This window comes from Polypterus senegalus, chromosome 4 (assembly GCF_016835505.1).
Source record: "Polypterus senegalus isolate Bchr_013 chromosome 4, ASM1683550v1, whole genome shotgun sequence".
NCBI classification, from domain to species: domain Eukaryota; kingdom Metazoa; phylum Chordata; class Cladistia; order Polypteriformes; family Polypteridae; genus Polypterus; species Polypterus senegalus.
This window is the reverse complement of record NC_053157.1, coordinates 25,727,118-25,748,348: the sequence shown is the minus strand read 5'-3', so window position 1 is coordinate 25,748,348 and position 21,231 is coordinate 25,727,118. Positions and strand designations below refer to the sequence as shown.

The following is a 21,231-nucleotide window of genomic DNA, read 5'->3' as shown; positions in this document are numbered from 1 at the left end:
AAATTTCAGTTAATGATAACCTGTGGTTATGGGATTATAACGAAAAAGTGATTGCAAAACCAGGTGACATGATGGAAAGAAAAAACAGAGCACCGACATCTACTGAGGGTCAAATCCCAGTGGCTGATTACATGATGAAGAATACTATAATAGGAAGAATCTGCTGAACATCAACTGAATGCATGAATGACACAGACTGAGAAATGCATGATGACAATTACATGGAGAGTTTACTGTTGCTTGTATTTAGAGACATACAACCCCCTCCCATAAGAAGATAAGATACTGAACCATACTGACAATTGAAAAGTAATCCTAAATACAGTGCAAATGAACAGCAAGCAAACACGATGGCTCATAGGCATGCAAAGCAAATTCCAGGTGTGAAGGACGGCCTGCGTTCTTACCTGGCCGAGCCACCTTCAAGATGGAAGGACTAGGGGAGAAAGCATGCACAGCACATTATCTCCCCCAGATGGAAGCCACCCTGGGTTGTAGCAGTGCCACGTATTCCCACAGGGCATCATGGGGCATGGAGATCTTCGACTCAGCCCTGTTGGGTTTCGTGGGTGCTGCGCAGACTGTGGGTCCTACTTCATGGGGTTTCTGTTGCACCCGGAAGTGCTTTCAAACCACATCTAAGGACCACTGAAAGAACTCTCAGGTGGGAGATTAAAGGAGCTGCCTACCTTACATTGACATGCCACTGTTGGGAGGAAGGTGGACAATGATTGTGAAGAGGAGTGGAGGAGGCTGTGACAGACAGAAGGAAGAAATGAGTTGTGCTGTATTGTACTTTAATTGTACGTGTGGCTAAGGAAGAGATTCCCAGAATAAAAGACTCTTTTGCCTTTTAAACTTGTGTCTGAGCCTACTTGTGTTGGGTGTTAATATTTCTTTGAAGACCACTACTTAGAAAAGTTACATGAGCAAATTGATCCATGTCAAGCTGAATTTTTTCATGTTGAAAACAAAAGAATGTGTTACCAAAATAGAACTCTTCTGCTTGCTCCAGATGAGCAACCAGAAGTAATAAAATACATTATAACTTCTAGAGGAACTAAAATGGCCAAGTGGCTATTTAGAAGTCTTTAACTTGTTTTTTATTTGCATTTTAGTTTAGGCTCATGGGTCAGTGTGTTTCACTGGTTTTTAATGTAAAAACACTAGGGAGATTTTATATGGATTAAAAAAGGCATTTTAATGCTTCACATTTGCAAAAATCCAAATGAAAATCAGGAGAAGCATAACTGACAAGGTAAATACAACTTACAGTCAAGAGAAAAAAATAATTCATGGCTAACTTTACTTTGATTCCAAGTCAAAGTAAAGGCTGAGCCTGCTTCATGGTTGCCCAGTTCTGCTTATAACTTAAGCCTGTTCTATGTTTATTTTTTAAGGAAGGATGAAGGATACTGAACATTAGCAAGTCTAAAAGCTTTACACTGTTGATTAATATCGCATTGACAAAACTAAAATGGAATGTTAGATATGTGCATTTTATTAATAGTTAACATTCATTTTTTTCCTCAATGAATATTCCCATCACTAGTCTGACAATTTCTAAAACTGTTTTGAAAATGATGATACATTAAACAAGCTTACCAAGACTGAAAATGTTGCAAGACTGCTGCACCATTCCGGTGAAGGGGTGAGGGAGACAGAAGCTTTGCAAAACGCTTGTGTCAGGGTGATTAAGATGGCAGTCACCTGTTATAATTAACTGTTTTGCAGAAATCCATTAGTCTTGGCATGTCTTTCCCAAGAAGTATCCATCATGACGTGGATCAGCTCAGTGAGCTGGGGAGTGAGATGGCGCTGTGACCTCGGATTCCATGGAACAGAACAGGGGTGGGCAATGTCGGTCCTAAAGAGCCGCAGTGGCTACAGGTTTTCACTGCAAACCAATTGCTTAATTAGAAACCAATCCTTGTCAGTCTCAGCCCTTATTTAATTTTATGGCTTGTTGCTCTGCAATGTAAGGTCTTATATCTGAGGATATCATCCAAATTATCTGAAGTCTAAAAAGGATAATTTTCAGTCTGTTACATTTTCTATTAAGTTTTTTACTAAATCAACCAGTTTATGATGAGCACACACAGATGTAAAAGGAAACAAGCTAGATGGAGAACTATTGGCTGCTTTGTCATTTACATCTTATTATTAATAAGGAGCCATTAAAACAGTGAATGGAGCTGTTTAAGATTGAAATAAGCAATTAAGGGTGGGGAACCTTAACAAGCGAGACCACTAAAATGAAGCATTAAAATGTCACTTAAGCAATAAGTGCTCCATCAGCAATAATTGACTTTCATTAAGGAACTGAGTTGGAACAAAAACCTGCAGCCCCTGTGGCTCTTCAGGACCAACATTGGCCACCCCTGGAATAGAAGAACAAGGTTGAGTAAGCGAGACAGGAGTGGACTCACTGCAGCAGCACTGTGAGATGAAGCGGTGGAACTGAAATGCAGCCAAGCATACAGACTCGGGTTAGACTGCTGTGCTCCTAATAGTGTGGGATTGGTACTAAAATTTGGACTTTTGTACAGATACTAGCTTTTGGACCTCAACACAGGTACCAAAATGGTTCAGAAACAAATAACAGAATTCTCCTAAACACTGCTTTACGCCAGCTTCCCCAGTTCAAGACATTATTGAGTGTACACCTGATAAAGCACTCCCTGGTTCCCCTTGGAATTTTGCAAATTATAACGTAAATTGGAGGTTTCCTGTGGAGTATTTAGCGTGGTGACAGGGGCCATGGAGCACATCGGATATCAGATGAATTGAAGTGCAAAGCAGAAAGTCTTTTAAACCCACTGTCTACATCCAATAGCGAAAGTACACAATTGCTGGTCCCGTACCATTTTTAAAATTAGGTTTTTCAGTTCTTTCTCAGTACTGGCATACTATGCAACCCTAATTCCTAGTGGTCCTTTTTAAGGCCCACTCCTCTGCCCTCTAGCCGTGAACTGCAGTACTGGCCTATAACTACATTAATACAGGATTACTTTCATGCAATATTTGGAGAACATTTTGAGTTAGAGTATGTTTATTTTAAAACTATGTGAGGCAATTTTAAGGCAATCTTTAAATTTGGAATGGATTTTTTTCTTTTCTTTTCGGGTGTCAACCTTGCCAGACGTGCCACATTACTCAAACAGATGCAATATGTATGATACAGTTAAAATTTTTTTCCTCCATTTTTTAAAGGTCACAGTTCTTGTAAATTTGTTAATAATCAATAAGTATGCCACATGGTGATGCAGAGGAATGCTGTTGTCTTGTAGTAAGGCGTCCAGAGGTTGCGCCTCAGGAGTTTGCAAGTAGGAGAATATAGGCCTGCTCTGGTATAGTCCAAAGACATGGAACTGATGATGCTAAAAACTGTTGTGTGTGTGTGTGTGTGTGTGTTAGTCCTACGATGGCCTAAAGCTCCATCCAGGGGATGTTTTTGGATGTGCCCAATTGCTTACTGGGATATTCTCCAGCTGCCCCCCAGGATAAGTGGGATTAGAGGATTGATGGATCAACAAATACTAATCCGACCCACCCAAACCACCTCTCTCTTAAATGTTGCCTATCCTTAAAACCAACAGAAAAATACTCTGTACAGTTTCAATGACAGATTAGTTTACTGTTTCAGATTTAGCACGAGAGAGGTTATTTCAAGTTGTATATTTTGTGTACAGGTTTTTCGTCATTTACACGTACTATAGCTGTCCCTGTTGGCAAACAGATTCTCAGTAGTCAGCATCAGTGATTAAAATGGTTGTGTACGCCTGCCCAGTAGTTATGGCTGTGTGTACAAATAGCGGGCGCTGTGGTCTGAGAAAATCTCTGTCATCCATACCAAAAACAAAAGTCTGTTTGATGAAGCAAATAAATAATAGAAAACACTCTTATTTTCAAATCAGTTAATTAAGTCACACATGTTATGCTAGGTGTACATTTTCTTACTTGCTAAAATAAGAAAGTGCTTATGCTTATTGCCACAATTCCAATAGACAGACTAGCAAATTAAAAAAGCAGTGTTTTCTGATTTTTAAACATTGTTAACACTATTTGTGTATGTCTTCATATTTTCAAAGTTTTAAATGTGTTCATGTGAGTAAGACTTCCTTCATAATGCAAAGTTATATTACAAACAATTTACCATATTTGACTGGGATGTGATTGTGATGAAAATATGTAACAGTACAATTGAGTTTCTAAAAATGTGGATATGGTTCATTACACCCCCAAAACCTTAATGTCAAACTTTGCCTATTGGGGCCCATAATAGAATATACAGTAGATCAAACTGGATACATGGACACTTTTGAACTTCAATATTTAAAGCCTACAGCTAAGGGCATATAATTATGCCCATTGTGAATGATGTAACCCTCAAGCAAAAAATGGAAATAAACTCTGTTACAACAGGCCAGATAACCCCATTATTAAATGATCGTTAGTCGGCCTTTATAGGGGTCCTTACCTCTTTGTAATTTAAGGTCTGGAACCGCGGCTGGCAGGCACCTATCCCGAACATTACTCTGGGGTTCTCAAACTCGGTCCTGGGGGCCCACTGTGGCTGCAGGTTTTTGTTCCAACCAGCCTCTGTTTCCTAATTGGACTCCTGTGCTAATTAAGTGAACTGTTGTTTCCCAGATTCCCTGTTTTGGGAAAATTATACAAATTAGAAAACTAACTTTGGTAAAAAAAAAAAAAAAAGTAGTAAAATGTACTAAGCAGTTATATGTCCATCCATCCATCCATCCATCCTCTTCCGCTTATCCGAGGTCGGGTCGCGGGGCAGCAGCTTAAGCAGAGGCCCAGACTTCCCTCTCCCGCCACTTCTTCCAGCTCTTCCGGGAGAATCCCAAAGGCGTTCCCAGGCCAGCCGGAGACATAGTCCCTCCAGTGTGTCCTGGGTCTTCCCTGGGGCCTCCTCCCGGTTGGACGTGCCCGGAACACCTCACCAGGGAGGCGTCCAGGAGGCATCCTGATCAGATGCCCGAGCCACCTCATCTGACTCCTCTCGATGCGGAGGAGCAGTGGCTCTACTCTGAGCCCTTCCCGGATGACTGAGCTTCTCACCCTATCTTTAAGGGAAAGCCCAGACACCCTGCGGAGGAAACTCATTTCAGCCGCTTGTATTCGCGATCTCGTTCTTTCGGTCACTACCCATAGCTCATGACCATAGGTGAGGGTAGGAGCATAGATCGACTGGTAAATTGAGAGCTTTGCCTTACGGCTCAGCTCCTTTTTCACCACGACAGACCATGCCGCACCGATCTGCCTGTCGATCTCACGCTCCATTCTTCCCTCACTTGTGAACAAGACCCCGAGATACTTGAACTCCTCCACTTGGGGCAGGATCTCTCCCCCAACCTTGAGAGGGCACTCCACCCTTTTCTGGCTGAGGACCATGCTCTTGGATTTGGAGGTGCTGATTCTCATCCCAGCCGCTTCACACTCAGCTGCGAACCGATCCAGAGAGCTGAAGATCACAGCCTGATGAAGCAAACAGGACAACATCATCTGCAAAAAGCAGTGACCCAATCCTGAGTCCACCAAACCGGACCCCTTCAACACCCTGGCTGCGCCTAGAAATTCTGTCCATAAAAGTTATGAACAGAATCGGTGACAAAGGGCAGCCCTGGCGGAGTCCAACTCTCACTGGAAACGGGCTCGACTTACTGCCGGCAATGCGACCAAGCTCTGACACGGTTGTACAGAGACCGAACAGCTCTTATCAGGGGTCCGGTACCCCATACTCCCGAGCACCCCACAGGATTCCCGAGGGACACGGTCGAATGCCTTTTCCAAGTCCACAAAACACATGTAGACTGGTCGGGCAAACTCCCATGCACCCTCCAGGACTCTGCTAAGGGTGAAGAGCTGGTCCACTGTTCCGCGACCAGGGCGGAAACCACACTGTTCCTCCTGAATCCGAGGTTCGACTATCCGACGGACCCTCCTCTCCAGAACCCCGAATAGACTTTTCCAGGGAGGCTGAGGAGTGTGATCCCTCTATAGTTGGAACACACCCTCCGGTCCCCCTTTTTAAAGAGGGGGACCACCACCCCGGTCTGCCAATCCAGAGGCACTGTCCCGATGTCCATGCGATGTTGCAGAGGCGTGTCAACCAAGACAGTCCTACAACATCCAGAGCCTTAAGGAACTCGGCGATCTCATCCACCCCGGGCCCTGCCACCAAGGAGTTTTTGACCACCTCGGTGACTTCAGTCCCAGAGATGGGAGAGCCCACCTCAGAGTCCCCAGGCTCTGCTTCCTCATGGAAGGCATGTTAGTGGGATTGAGGAGGTCTTGAAGTACTCCTCCCACCGACCCAGCGTCCCGAGTGAGGTCAGCAGCGCACCATCCCCACCATATACGGTGTTGACACTGCACTGCTTCCCCTCCTGAGGCGGACGGTGGACCAGAATCTCCTCGAAGCCGTCCAAAAGTCGTTCTCCATGGCCTCTCCAAACTCCTCCCATGCCCGAGTTTTTGCCTCAGCAACAACCAAAGCCGCGTTCGCTTGGCCTGCGGTACCTATCAGCTGCCTCCAGAGACCCACAGGACAAAAAAGTCCTATAAGACTCCTTCTTCAGCTTGACGGCATCCCTCACCGCCGGTGTCCACCAACGGGTTCGGGGATTGCCGCCACGACAGGCACCGACCACCTTGCTGCCACAGCTCCAGTCAGCCGCCTCAACAATAGAGGCACGGAACATGGCCCATTGGACTCAATGTCCCCCACCTCCCTCGGGGCGTGGTTGAAGTTCTGCCGGAGGTGGGAGTTGAAGCTACTTCTGACAGGGGACTCTGCCAGCCGTTCCCAGCAGACCCTCACAACACGTTTGGGCCTACCAGGTCTGAACGGTATCTTCCCCCACCATCGAAGTCAACTCACCACCAGGTGGTGATCAGTTGACAGCTCCGCCCCTCTCTTCACCCGAGTGTCCAAGACATATGGCCGCAGTTATATGTATTAACAGTTAACATTAACAGTTTTTTCATCTTGATTGTCATTCTACTTTTCTAGATGTTCTAATTGTTTAATTAATCTGTTATTTACTACCTTGTGATTGAGTGATGTTTGCTTGGGTTTCTGCTCTGCTTGTTTTTTAACTGTCATTATTAGGATTCAAAGAAGGGAGCAAAATGCACAGAGAAAGGGCAAAATATTATAAAAAGAGAGTTAAGCATTTAAATCCATAGCAAAAACAGAAATATTTATAAGAAATATTTCTTATAATGTAAAAATCATGCTGCAGTGCTTTTCTGAATGTAGAATAAAAGATAAATAAAACCAGCTAATTAAATGAGATCAAAAACCTGCAGCCACAGGGGTCCCCCAGGACCACTGAGTTTAAGAACCCCCTGCTCTAGAACAGTGCTACCCAGACTTGGTCCTGGGGACACCCTTGTGGCTGCAGGTTTTTGTTCCAACCAGATTCCTAATTAGTGACAACACCTGATAGAACTGATCTCATTTAATTAGCTGGTATTGTTTTCTCTCATTCTACATTCAGAAAAGCACAGCAGCATGATCTTTACATTTATAAGACATGTAGAAATATTTCTGCTTTTGCTAAAGCTTTAAATGCTTAACTCTTTTGTTGATTTCATTATACTGTATTTTGCCCTTTCTCTGTGCAGTTTTCCCCCTTCGTTGTATCTTATTAATGACAATTAAAAATGAGCAGATCAGACACCCAGGGAAACAACACTGAATAATCAAAGGCTGAAAACTATTTTAGTGTCAGGCCCACTAATTAATAAACAATGGATTAAACAATTAGAACATCTGGAAAAATAGAATGAAAATCAAGATGAAAATATTGTTAGTAATAAAAAAAAATACATTATTCCCATATTACTGCTTGGCACATTTGGTACTTGTGTACTAAACGGACGGCTAGCACCCTTTTCTATTATCGTAATGCAAATCGGATTTTCGTTAACATTAAGCACCCAAAGACAATAAAATTAGGGACCTATAAGCAACTATGCTCCATCCCCACTAACTTTAAGGGTAGTATTTGTGGTTAGTGTAGGTCAGTCTAGTAATTTAAACTCCAAAAATTAAGCAACTAGAATGGGTTGGATCTGCCGTCCGTGCCGTTTAGTATACAAGTACCGTACATTTTAATATACTGTATATATATATATATTATATATTACCAAAGTTATATTGTTCCCAAAACACAGAACTTGGGAAATAACAGCTCACTTAATTAGCCCAGGAGTCCAATTAAAAACAGAAGCTGGTTGGAACAAAAACCTGCAGCCACAGTGGGTCCCCAAAAACGAGTTTGGAAAGCACTGCCCTAGAATAAATGACAGTTGCCTCCCTGTCAGTAATGAAATTTCCCTCGATAGCGAATGGGTGACACTTTAGGGTCGCAGCCCATCCTGGCAGAAATATAGGCTTAAATCTGCTCACGGTCCATCCGAGACAATGCAGAGTGGATGAAAAACATGACACCAGCCATTGACATTTTTAATACAAGCCACCTTTTTCGCAGGTCCTTTTCTTTAGCGCCGTAGAAGCGCAGCTCACAGAGCCGGATGCATAAACTCGCGCTGACCGCACTCCACGGTTTCCCCCGGGCTGTTCCCATCGCTCCCGACAGCACTTTGTCATTAAACACGAGGCTCGCGGAAGCTCGGTGACGTGTGACTCGTAGCTATACGCTTTGTTTTTCTCGTTCCTCGGGTTTGACTTGTTTTCTGACTCGACACTCTTAAGTGGGATGGAGAATGGAAGAAGATACGCCGAGCGTGGACTGCCGCGCCTGTGCGCCGTGACGCTGCCAGGCTCTCCGGTCCTGTAAGCGTGGAAGCACCGCCACCTCCGCCTCGTCAATCTCATCGTACGGGTCGCTCACCTTTCTCTGGAGGTAGGATTGGCCGGGGGTCCGTTTCCAGGTTTGGGAGGTGGTGGGGGGCACACACGTGCTTTGGATGACCGTTGGGATGCCTGTCGTATGTGCGCACGAAGTTTTCAAAAGTGGACAAAGACAGAGTGCTGGACCACACGCCGGCTCCAGTCTGGAGGCAAATAGCGCGAGCGAATTGTGCTCTGTGTTTCCTTTCCTCCATACATCCGCTTTCAGCGCTAACGTAAAAAATGAGAGCAATGCTGCTGAACAAAAGCCACGAGGATGTTTTAGCCTCGTAACGCTTCTCGAAGCTGCTGTCAGCTTTCTGCGAGTGCCGTGTAACGCGTTGGCAGCTCAGTCGCTCGGCACTGTGAAAACTTCGGTCACCTGTGAAGCTTGTGCCCTGTATGACACACTCTGTCAAAATCGCCATTCATAAACATACAGCGGATTGCCTGGAGGAATTACTTGAAAGTGACTACAGCCCCGAGAATCCGGTGTACCTTTTAACACGGCGCAGTTGTTCAATTTATTGGCGTGCACAAAAGTTAAAGAATCACAATCCATTGAAACACGTTTTATTCCTTTCACTGATAAGCATACGCAGGATGATGCAGGACCGTCCTGCCAGCATCATAGGCCCCCAGGCATAATAGTGCGATGGGGCCCCTATTTTGATAGCAAAAGAGAAACATACATAGGATAGGCATTAGAAACATCGGGGCCCCCTGCCAGTGCCCATTGCAAATTGTATGTTAAGACGACCTTGGGCCAGCAGTTTGAAGGCGGCAGTCAATTTAAGTAATGCAGAAGGTGTAAGGAAACAGGAGTGCTATAAAGTGCCCAGAAAAAAAACAAGAATCGGTATGGAATGGTCCATACAGTACTTTAATGTAACTTTCACTTACTAATACCACAGGAAACACAGTTCTGTAAAATTAAACACATGACAAATGTTTTAGGTTTTAATTGTGAATAGCTATTTCACACACAGACACACAATTTAATGTTTCTATCATGTCACATTTAAATACAACATTGAAAAGAAATAACCATCCCGCTATATCCTAACTACAGGGTTACGGGGGTCTGCTGGAGCCAATCCCAGCCAACACAGGGTGCAAGACAGGAAACAAACCCTAGGCAGGGTGCCAGCCCACCGTAGGGCACACGCACACACCAAGCACAAACTAGGGACAATTCAGAATCGCCAATGCACCTAACCTGCATACTTTTGGACTGTGGGAGAAAACCCACGCAGACACAGGAAGAACATGCAAACTCCACAAAGGGAGGACCCAGGAAGCGAACCCGGGTCTCCTAACTGCGAGGCAGCAGCGCTACCCACTGCGCCACCGTGCCGCTCGCAGTGTATTCATGTATACAATATTGTTCTAAATCAATCATGGATCTATTTAATCAGTCCAATATTTTCTTAAACATATTTAAAGGAAACATCAACACATATTCATTGACTTAACTTTTCTAGGTTTTGTCACTTCTTAGTTTTTATGATCCAAAACTTAATTTGTTTGCCTGTTCTGATGCGCTCCTGTGAATCATCCACTAGTAGTCCAACCTCATTACTGACATCCCGATATCTGTGGTACCGTCTTTCTAAATCCTTGATATTCTGATGGAATTTTTCACCCTACTTTTCATGCACTGTTTCAAGACTTTCAGTAAGAAATTCCAAATATGAATCCAAAAAGTGAACATGTAACCCAATTCCATAAACTTAACTAATACATTTTCACAATTTCATTAATATTGGAATCCTTATTGCTACCTAAAAAAAAAAACTTAGAAATGAGTTCTGTAAATGATACCCAAAGTCTCTTGTTCGTGGTCATTTATTTCACCATCAAATTCTGTTTCAGAAATCAGTTTTGTAATTTTAGGTCAGGCAAAATACCCCTTCTTCAGTTTAGCCTCAGACAAACCTGGACACTTTTGGCACAAGTACATTAAACAGGATTCCATTTTTTGATAGGGCTTTGACAATCTGCTTCATTAAAGTAAGCTTAATATGAAACGGTGGTGGCAGCACTTTATCTGCATTGACCAGTTGAGGTCTAATGATTCCGTATAAACCCATTGTCAGTTCTTGGCATTGCTGACCCACTCACACAGGGTTGATGGGAGTTTAGTATGCCCTGACTGCACTGAACTTTAAGGTCTCCTCAGATGAACCATCAGTCCTTAATGCAGTTATAAAACTGCCAAAAAAAAATAACTGTTTTACTTTAAACATGGATTTTAATAGTAGAAAGTATGAAGTTCAAACAAATTAATATTAAAATATTGATATTTAATGAAATAATGTAAAAAAACTACAATTAATGGGTAAAAAAGTGTTTTGTAACATAATGGAAAAAATATAATTATGCTCTCTCTATAAAGGTGCCCTGTCAACCAAAAAAGCAGGGTTTTTATTTCTATTTAATTCCATTGAAGGATATGCTTTTGTCTCATTGTTGCTTTCAGGCCTTGCTTTGGGTTGTCCTTGTTTTTCAGATCAGAACTCATTGCAGGCCACTCTAGAACAGTCCACTGATTTCTACTGAGTCATTTCTGGGTGCGGTTACAATTCTGTTTTGGATCCAACACCTTCAATGTTGTCATCCAGTTGTATAAGGCCCCCAAAACAGTCCCAAAGCATGATGGGACATAACCTCCATGACAGGAGTAAAACTGTTCTTATCTTGGACAGCCTCATTTTGTCATCTGATTTGCATTTTCTAACAGTTTTTGGTTATGTTTAATTTATTCATTGAACATTTTTTAGGAAGACTTTGTTCTGTTTTTAAAAAGGTCAGTTTGTACCTCCCTTTGTAATAGAATTCTCCAGAGCCCCTGGCCATAGAACCAGCCATACCATAGGTTTAGTGTGCAGCAGACAGTGTTGACTGAAACTGTTGTTTCTGCTCCATTTTAGCCTTCATATTTTTGGATATTGTGCATTGTATTTTTTATAGCTCTTATCAACTGTTGCCACTTTAAGGCGCTATGATAATCATGCCCATTTGAATATGTTTAAGCACACTGTTGTAAATGCTTTGCTATCATCTTGGTAATAATTGTATTTCTATCATTTATGGACAGATGTTGTATCTTAATCATTTTTACATAATAAAGTTCCAAAATCAACTTTATGTCACTTTCAGAAGTTTATGCAGTTGATTGGTGACATTACAATCACCTGTGATGGACTGGTGCTCTGTTCAGGGTTTGTTCCTGTGTTGCACCCTTATGCTAACTGGGATTGGCTTTGGCACTCCCTGCAACACTGGTATGGTTTAAGCGGGATAGAAAATGACATGACATTAAAATTACCTACAAGCTAATATAAGAGAAATGAAGCTTACAGCAAATGACAATCAGCTGATTCTTCTCAAAATCAGTTGAATTCTGTTGAAGTATGCTAATCTTGTCCAAGCCTATTTTGATTTTGCAGATGTCTTTAAAGTTGTAAATTAAAAAAGCAAAAGGAGAAGGCAGTATTTTTTTTCTCTTTCTGTTTATCTTAAAATATAGTTAACATTGTTAGGCTTCCAATACATTTGAACATAAACAGATGGAAATCTGACCCTAATTTCAGTGCTGTTAATAGTTTGTGATGATCTCTAACAAGTAGCTTTAAAGGAAGGAACTTTGCAATTATTCAATTAAAACAAATCAGCAGACATATGATTTCCTAGAGAGGGCACCTTTGACTTTGATACCAAAGGGTTGCCCACTTTGAAAGTAATAACTTGTCAAACTGTTTTTTTGTAAATGTTTAATCATATAATTACATTGACTGGAAGGACTATTTTCCAGATACTCTTTCACAGGGAACTGTTACAACAGTGTGAAGGTGAAGGGCTTTCTTGCATGTGCTAGTCACTTCCAGTTCCCGCAATAGGTGTTTAGTAAAATGTAAATCTGAGCTTTAACTCTAAAATTTCCAATATCTTAACTTACTTTATGGATTTTGTGGAGTGCTTTGAATTGTTAGTAGGTTATAAAATCCATTTTTTGGTTTAGCTGAAACTATGTGAGAAATTACCTCAGTTGCTCTCTTAAAGGCTATATATATATATATATATATATATATATGTATATATGTATAGTGGCAAAGGCACTATATAGGCATCGACCCGACAATAACTGACACCAGAGGCTCGTGAAAAGGATAACAAAATATTTTATTTTCTTCAGCTGTGGGACATGTCTTCCCCATGTCCCACTGGCCCTACACAGTCCCTAAAACACACACAAAAGAAAAAACACCACAAGATCACTCTTCCTTCTCCTTAACTCCTCCCAAGCAGCTTTGTCCTCCTCCTCCTCCCGACTCTGGCCCCCTGAGTAGTGGCTGCAGGCTCCTTTTGTAGCCCTCCCGGAAGTGATCCAGGTGGTAATTGGCCTAATTAGACTGCAGTTCCGGGTGTGGCTGCATTCAAACCCCCATGGGCTCATTAAGCCGTGCAGCTCCTCCGGGTGGTGGCCACTGAGCACAACAGGTCTGAACCCTGAAGTACCACGCCTGTGGCCCCAATGTAACCCAGGAGGGCTGCCACCACGCATTCCGGGGGACATAGTGTGTATCCCATGGCTGCTCTTCCGATCCCTGTGTCCAAGTGGCGTCCCGGCCTGGCATGGGTCCCGGCCGTCTGCCACAGTATAACTATGCTAATCTATACTAATAAAAGGCAAAGCCCTCACTCACTGACTGACTGACAGACTGACTGACTCATCACTAATTCTCCAACTTCCCGTGTAGGTCGAAGGCTGAAATTTGGCAGGCTTATTCCTTACAGCTTACTTACAAGAGTTAAGCAGGTTTCATTTAGAAATTCTACACGTAATGGTCATAACGGTCGACAACGTCCGCCATGTTGAACTTTCTTATTTATGGCCCCATCTTCATGAAATTTGGAAGGCGGCTTCCCTATGCTAACCAAAACCAATGTACGTACTTATTTCGGTGGTATGACGCCACTGTCGGCCGCCATATTGAACTTTCCAACGGTCTTTGTTACTTATGGGCCCATCTCCAAGAAATTTGGTACGTGGGTTCCCAATGCTAACTGAATCCTATTTACGTACATATATACATCCATAGCCTGCAGCACGGTTGCCGTGTGAGATGGCGTTGGGTCCCCTATCCCCACGCCTCCCACGTTGTTGGCTGCCTGCCTATATAAGGCCGTCTGTCGCTCCGTTCTCTTCATTCCCTTCCTTGTTTCGCCACGGGATTCACGTCTCCCTGCTGATAACTGCAGCCTTTTTATTTAATCCACGGCTTCTCCGCTGTTTTATTGTTCGTTTATTATGATTATAGTTATTGTGTAGGTATTTTAGACTTAACTTTACATTGTTCAGGTACCCATTTCCTTTATTGTTGCAACCGTACCCCCGTTAACATGTCTATCGAGGTGATCACCATCGATCAAAGAACTGTCACTTATCGAGTGGTTTCCATGCCCAGAGATGGCACCTGCCTTTTCCATTCTCTTTGTTACATATTGCACGGCCATATCAGGCTCACTCTTGATATCCGGAGGAACATTGTGTCTTATGTATTGAATGACTGGGACAGGTTCAAGGTGTGGACTGATGACAGTACAGGAGATAATTATACTACAAAGGAGCACTAGAAGAGTGAAATGCTTAAGCCCTTCACCTATGGTTCTGCATGTGAGTTGATGGCTGCCGCTGAATTGTTCGGTTGTCGCTTTCAAGTGTACCGAAATGGTCAAATATTTTACACCTTTGGACAACCGGCAATGCCTCTTAAACATCTTAGATTCACAGGTGACAATTTCAGTAGTGGACACTTTGATGTTTATGAATGTTTAAACTCTCAAAAGCTGGATGCGAAGTTATCGATGAAACCAGTTGTATACTTACAACGCTTGACAGATGCCGAATGTCACTTCAACAAATACTGTTGTAATTGAAAACAAACCATGAAACTCAAACCGATTTATAACAGCAGCAATCCAAGCTGTGAGATTTGAGACAAGATTACTTTTCACATGGCCAACTGTACGTTGCATGCTCAAGAGTAAGCTCAGTGCACAGCTTGGTCATATTACAGCCAGAGGGCCGAACTGACAACGTGGTATACAAAGAAATCCTTAACAAATAATTATTGGTATATTTTCCATCAGTTTAAAAAGGTTAAGGCAGTACTTCGCTGCTGCGGAGCGTGGGTATTTTGCTAGTATATATATATATATATATATATACACACACACACACACACACATACTAGGGGGCTTTGCCCCCTGCTCGCTTTGCTCACCAACCCCTGTGTTTGGTTTTCCGGATACACACTTGTAAGATTTTTTTTTTTCTTTGAATTGTTGCTATTTCATTCGTTTCACTTTTATTTCAGAACTTCTGTAAAATCAATATTTGGAATCTTTCGAGTCCGAACATGCTGAATCTTTTAAATGAGGTCTGTGAGACGTGTGTTTAATGACTTTGTACCATAATTTAGGATAGGTTTCTCTTTTTGGAATTTCAGCACATTCAAAATGATCCACATCATCAGCAGTTAATAACTTTTTTTGCAAAGTAACCAATAGATGCATTTAAGTTAAACCCCGTTTTTGATATTCTCTGACTTAAACAAATTTCCTTTTGTTTGCGTCAATGCGATCTGTGCTATCTTTTTTTTGATACTGTAGCGACTGACGTAATAAAGTGTGACAAAAGTTCTACTTTAATAATTGCCAACTGCGTAACCCCAAACACAACTTTCTAGCACCCTCTCCAACCCCCCCTCCCACGGGTCTCGCCTCCTCCTTACCCCATCAATCAGCACCCAGCTATCAGTCTTCTGTGCTGTACTCTGCCCCTCGATCGGACCTTACAGTCACTTAAAACAAAAAAGTCTTAATCTTGGCTGGGACGCTACAATACTTTCGACTGGTACTGCTTTCATATTCTGTACCTTTCTCTGCATATGTATTGCGCCTTGGCTCTCTTTTCTCCACGCTGCTCTTTCTTCTTTGCTGAGAGCACAGGCTGTGTGTGTGCCACGTGACTTTACATGACTAAATGTTTTGCTGGCTGTCCATGCTCTTATTTGATAAGAAGGGCGTGTCTTGCAAGAATCTTATGTTCCCCGTCCCCACAAGACTGCCCTGGGAAAATCTCTTGGCAAGTCTTATGTTTACCGGCCCTGCAAGATGCTCCGTGGCCAGTCTTTTTTGTCTCGTGGGTCTTTAAAATGTCTTTCGAGGAGAAGATCAGGTATCGTCGCCTTGCTTTTCCATTCCAGGATTTTATATATATAAATATATATACTCAGCAAAAAAAGAAACGTCCCTTTTTCAGGACTGTGCATTTCAACAATAATGTTTTAAATATCCAAATAACTTTACAGATCTTCATTGTAAAGGGTTTAAATAATGTTTTCCATGCATGTTCAATTAACCATAATCAATTAATTAACATGCACCTGTGGAATGGTCGTTAAAACCTTAACAGCTTACAGAAAGTAGGCATTTAAGGTCACAGTTCTAAAAACGCAGGACACTAAAGAGACTTGTCTACCGACTGTGAAAAACACCCAAAGAAAGATGCCCAGGGTCCCTGCTCATCTGTGTGAACGTGCATTAGGCATGCAGCAGGGAGGCATGAGGACTGCTGATGTGGCTAGGGCAATAAATTGCCATGTCCGCACTGTGAGACGCCTAAGACAGCGCTAAAGGGAGACAGGAAGGACAGCTGATCATCCTCGCAGTGGAAGACCACGTGTAACAACACCTGCACAGGATCGGTACATCCGAATATCACACCTGCGTGACAGGTACAGGATGGCCACAACAACTGCCCGAGTCACACCAGGAACACACAATCCCTCCATCAGTGCTCAGACTGTCTGCAGTAGGCTGAGAGAGGCTGGACTGAGGGCTTGTAGGCCTGTTCTAAGGCAGGTCCTTACCAGACATCACCAGCAACAACGCCGCCTATGGGCACAAACCCACCTTCGCTGGACCAGACAGGAGTGGCAAAAAGTGCTCTTCACTGATGAGTCACGGTTTTGTCTCACCAGGGGTGATGGACGGATTCGTGTTTATCGTCGAAGGAATTGAGCACGTCTGGGACCTGTTGGATCGCAGGGTGAGGGCTAGGGCCATTCCCCCCCGAAATGTCCAGGAACTTGCAGGTGCCTTGGTGGAAGAATGGGGTAACATCTCACAGCAAGAACTGACAAATCTGGTCCGGTCCATGAGGAGGAGATGCACTGCAGTACTTCAAGCAGCTGGTGGCCACACCAGATACTGACTGGTACTTTTGATTTTGAGCCTCCCTTCATTCAGGGACACATTGTGAAACATTTTTAGTTTATGTCTTATGATGTTGACTCTTTTAGTGTTCATACAAATATTTACACATTAAGTTTACTGAAAGTAAAAACAGTTGAAAGTCAGAGGACGTTTCTTTTTTTGCTGAGTATATATCTAACAAAATTAGACGGGTGCATAAATTTGGGCACCCCAACAGAGATATTGCATCAATACTTAGTTTAACCTCCTTTTGCAAAGATAACAGCCTCTAGACGCCTCCTATAGCCTTTGATGAGTGTCTAGATTCTGGATGGAGGTTTTTTTGACCATTCTTCCATACAAAATCTCTCCAGTTCAGTTAAATTTGATGGCTTACGAGTATGGACAGCCTGCTTCAAATCATCACATAGATTTTTGATGATATTCAAGTCAGGGGATTGTGACGGCCATTCCAGAAAATTGTACTTCTCCCTCTGCATGAATGCCCTTGTAGGTTATGAACTGTGGTTTAGGTCATTGTCTTGTTGGAATATACAACCCCTACGTAACTTCAACTTTGTGACTGATGCTTGAACATTTATCCTGGAGAATTTGTTGATACTGGGTTGAATTCATCCAACCCTTGACTTTAACAAGGGCCCCAGTCCCTGAATCAGCCACTGCCCCACAGCATGATGGAACCTCCACCAAATTTGACAGTAGGTAGCAGGTGTTTTTCTTGGAATGCGGTGTTCTTCTTCCGCCATGCAAAGCACTTTTTGTTATGACCAAAAAACTCAATTTTTGTCTCATCAGTCCAAAGCACTTTGTTCCAAAATGAATCTGGTTTGTCTAAATGAGCATTTGCATACAACAAGTGACTCTGTTTGTGGCGTGAGTGCAGAAAGGGATTCTTTCTCATCACCCTGCCATACAGATGTTCTTTGTGCAAATTGCGCTGAATTGTAGAACGATGTACAGATACACCATCTGCAGCAAGATGTTCTTGCAGGTCTTTGGAGGTGATCTGTGGGATGTCTGTAACCATGCTCACAATCCTGCACGTATGCCATTCCTGTATTTTTCTTGGCCTGCCAGACCTGGTGGATTTAACAGCAACTGTGCCTGTGGCCTTCCATTTCCTGATTACATTCCTTACAGTTGAAACTGACAGTTTAAACCGCTGAGATAGCTTTTTATAGCCCTCCCCTAAACCATGAGACTGAACAATCTTTGTTTTCAGATCTTTTGAGAGTTGCTTTGAAGATCCCATGCTGACACTCTTCAGAGGAGAGTCAAAGGGAAGCACAACTTGCAATTGACCACCTTAAATACCTTTTACCACTCATGATTGGACACACCTGTCTATGAAGGTCAAGGCTTCATGAGCTAATCCAACCAAATTGGTGTTGCAAGTAATCAGTATTGAGAAGTTACATGCATTCAAATCGGCAAAATTACAAGGGGACCCAAATTTTTGCACAGCCAGTTTTTCACATTTGATTTATTTTCATACGTAACGTAAATTCATCACACTGTGGTGCTTATTCCGTACGTAATACCATGTAACACATTATAATATCCTGCTTTTCCTATATATATATATATATATATAGGAATGACAGGCTGTTGGAAGATAATTTAGGCTGACAACCCAGTTGTCCTGTTTAATAAGTAATCAAAAATAAACTAAACAAATGCTCCTTAGATGTTGTTGCCTTTGTCTCTTCTTACAAAAGAAAAACCTGACTTCTTAGCCGTGGATTATGATCAGTCTGCTCGGGAGCTCCATCCAGTGGGTCACTCCTGCCAATGACACCTCCTTCCAGAAAGCCAAAGTTCTTATGGGGGTGGTACTGGACGGGGCGGAGTCAGATGCCCTCGACAGATCCCAAAAAGGAGATCCTTCACATGCGTGACTCATTCACTCAGTCATCCACTCAGGTAAAATTTGGCAGGATGGTACATCCAGAGCAGTAGGTATCCACTAAGAAAGGACATTTTAAAATATTAATATTTCCCCAAAACCTCAAAAATGTCTTGACAGATTTGACTGCAATTTGGTGATGTTGTAGAAAAAACAAAATTTCTGATATTTGTCATTAATAATGCTGTAACAGGTGAGACCCAGACATTCTAACACACATCATCACCCAGTTTGGCTTCAGCTCTGACAGAAATGAGGCATGTCGGTTTATGCAAATGAAGGCTGCAGAAGTGAAGTGAAAGCAGCAAAGTTCAGTGACACTCCAAAAGACGTATTTAGCAAGTGCTTGCCAGGCCTGTGGCTGTGAACGTAGTCAATTTTGCACAACTGATTCAGTAAAAAAGGAATTTAATATATACGCCCTTCATCTTATATCCAACCTTATGCAAATGCTGAAATGGGGACTACAATTTCAAATGTGCCAGATGGTTTCAACAGTGCTCACAAAGCTTAAATAAGAGCATCAATAAAAGTGCCATGTCGTCAAAGGTATTAACTGCTGTGTTTTTATTTTCCTTAGTCACTTTGGGATAACAATTTCATTGTCTCTCTGGATTACAGCATTTTTCTTAGAGCAATGTTTCTCATCCATTGTGGCCTTGGGATTCAGTTTATCTTTTTAAGTTACTTGATGACCTGCAGACAGCATTTGAAGAAGGGGGAGGGTTTCCGCATTTGAGAGTTGAATGCAATTAGAATGTAATTAGGGGGGTCTCCTTGGTGAAACTAGTGCAGTTACTAATGGGGAAAATATTGCGCAGTGTTTTCAATTGCTTCTGTGGACCATGGATGTGTCACATGTGACAATAAGTCTGAGATAAACCGATTATACTATATTTTTTATCAGCGCATAGCCTTGCAATTTTGAAAAAGCCAACACTGTTGGCCACCTGCATATTGTCATTAGGTTTGCAATATGATTCACAATTAGTGTTAAGCACTTTCAAAGTTTAAAACAGAAAATAAATGATGGACTGCGGTGGGCTGGTGCCCTACCTGGGATTTGTTCCTGCCTTACGCCCTGTGGTGGCTTGGATTGGCTCCAGCAGACCCCTGTGTTAGGATATAGTGGGTTGGATAATACTGTAGATGGTTGGAATAAATGATGGAGATGCTGTTTTCAAGAATGTGATAAGAAAAGGATGCTGGTTTTGAGTAAGTAAAAGTAATTAATAATGTTTTTTTAACAGTTGACATTTATTCAAATCCACTATGTACTGAGGCAGTATGAATTTTAGGTTTTGATGCTTTGATTGAATCAACTTTAAATCACTACCAAATACCAGTTTAAAATGGAGTTCTGCTGCGATCTCCTTCACACCAGCACCACCAAGGATTGTGTGCAGCATGTTCAACAGTAAGCAGCTTAAAAGAACTAATAATATTACCCCTGGTAAGAAAAATACAAATATTGTATACAGAAAAGTACTTACTTACATAGTACATCTGATACATCCAATTAAACAATGGCCCACTGAGTTAGTAAACATAGCCCAGGCTAAGCGAAGTAACACAGCTAGCATCTTTTACTGTTGGTTTTCCTACATTGGGCCTCTTTTTCTAGAAATGTTAGGCTATATCCAATCTCTAGCAAACTTTAATTGTGCATTGATTGTCATTTCTGAGAGCAGATGCATCTTCCTTCCTGGCACGCATACCAAATTTGTTCATCTTATGTTGTTAACCCTGGGCTTGGCCAGTGTGTGGCATGGATTGTGTTGCAGTATGCTATTCATGGTAAACTGCAAGCTTCATTTTTCTCAATTTTTGTATATATACTCAGCAAAAAAAGAAACGTCCTTTTTTCAGGACTGTGTATTTAAACAGTAATGTTTTAAAAATCCAAATAACTTTACAGATCTTCATTGTAAAGGGTTTTAAACAATGTTTTCCATGCATGTTCAATTAACCATAATCAATTAATTAACATGCACCTGTGGAATGGTCTTTAAGACCTTAACAGCTTACAGAAAGTAGGCATTTAAGGTCACAAACCCACCTTCGCTGGACCAGACAGGAGTGGCAAAAAGTGCTCTTCACTGATGAGTCACGGTTTTGTCTCACCAGGGGTGATGGACAATCGTGTTTATCGTCG

General features: G+C 42.3%; 1 protein-coding gene and 1 long non-coding RNA gene across 2 annotated transcripts in view; one reads left to right on the top strand and one right to left on the bottom strand.

Moving 5' to 3' along the window:
• The window catches only part of LOC120527200, a 106,131-nt gene extending 96,984 nt beyond the window's left edge, over positions 1 to 9,147 (bottom strand). The window contains exon 1 of the long non-coding RNA XR_005633285.1: positions 8,886 to 9,147. This is a non-coding gene — a long non-coding RNA (uncharacterized LOC120527200). The remainder of the gene's footprint in view (positions 1 to 8,885) is intronic.
• The window catches only part of csgalnact1a (chondroitin sulfate N-acetylgalactosaminyltransferase 1a), a 451,987-nt gene continuing 439,383 nt past the window's right edge, over positions 8,628 to 21,231 (top strand). Inside the window, exon 1 of the mRNA XM_039750360.1 lies at positions 8,628 to 8,897. The gene's annotated coding sequence lies outside the window, so the exon portion shown is untranslated. The remainder of the gene's footprint in view (positions 8,898 to 21,231) is intronic.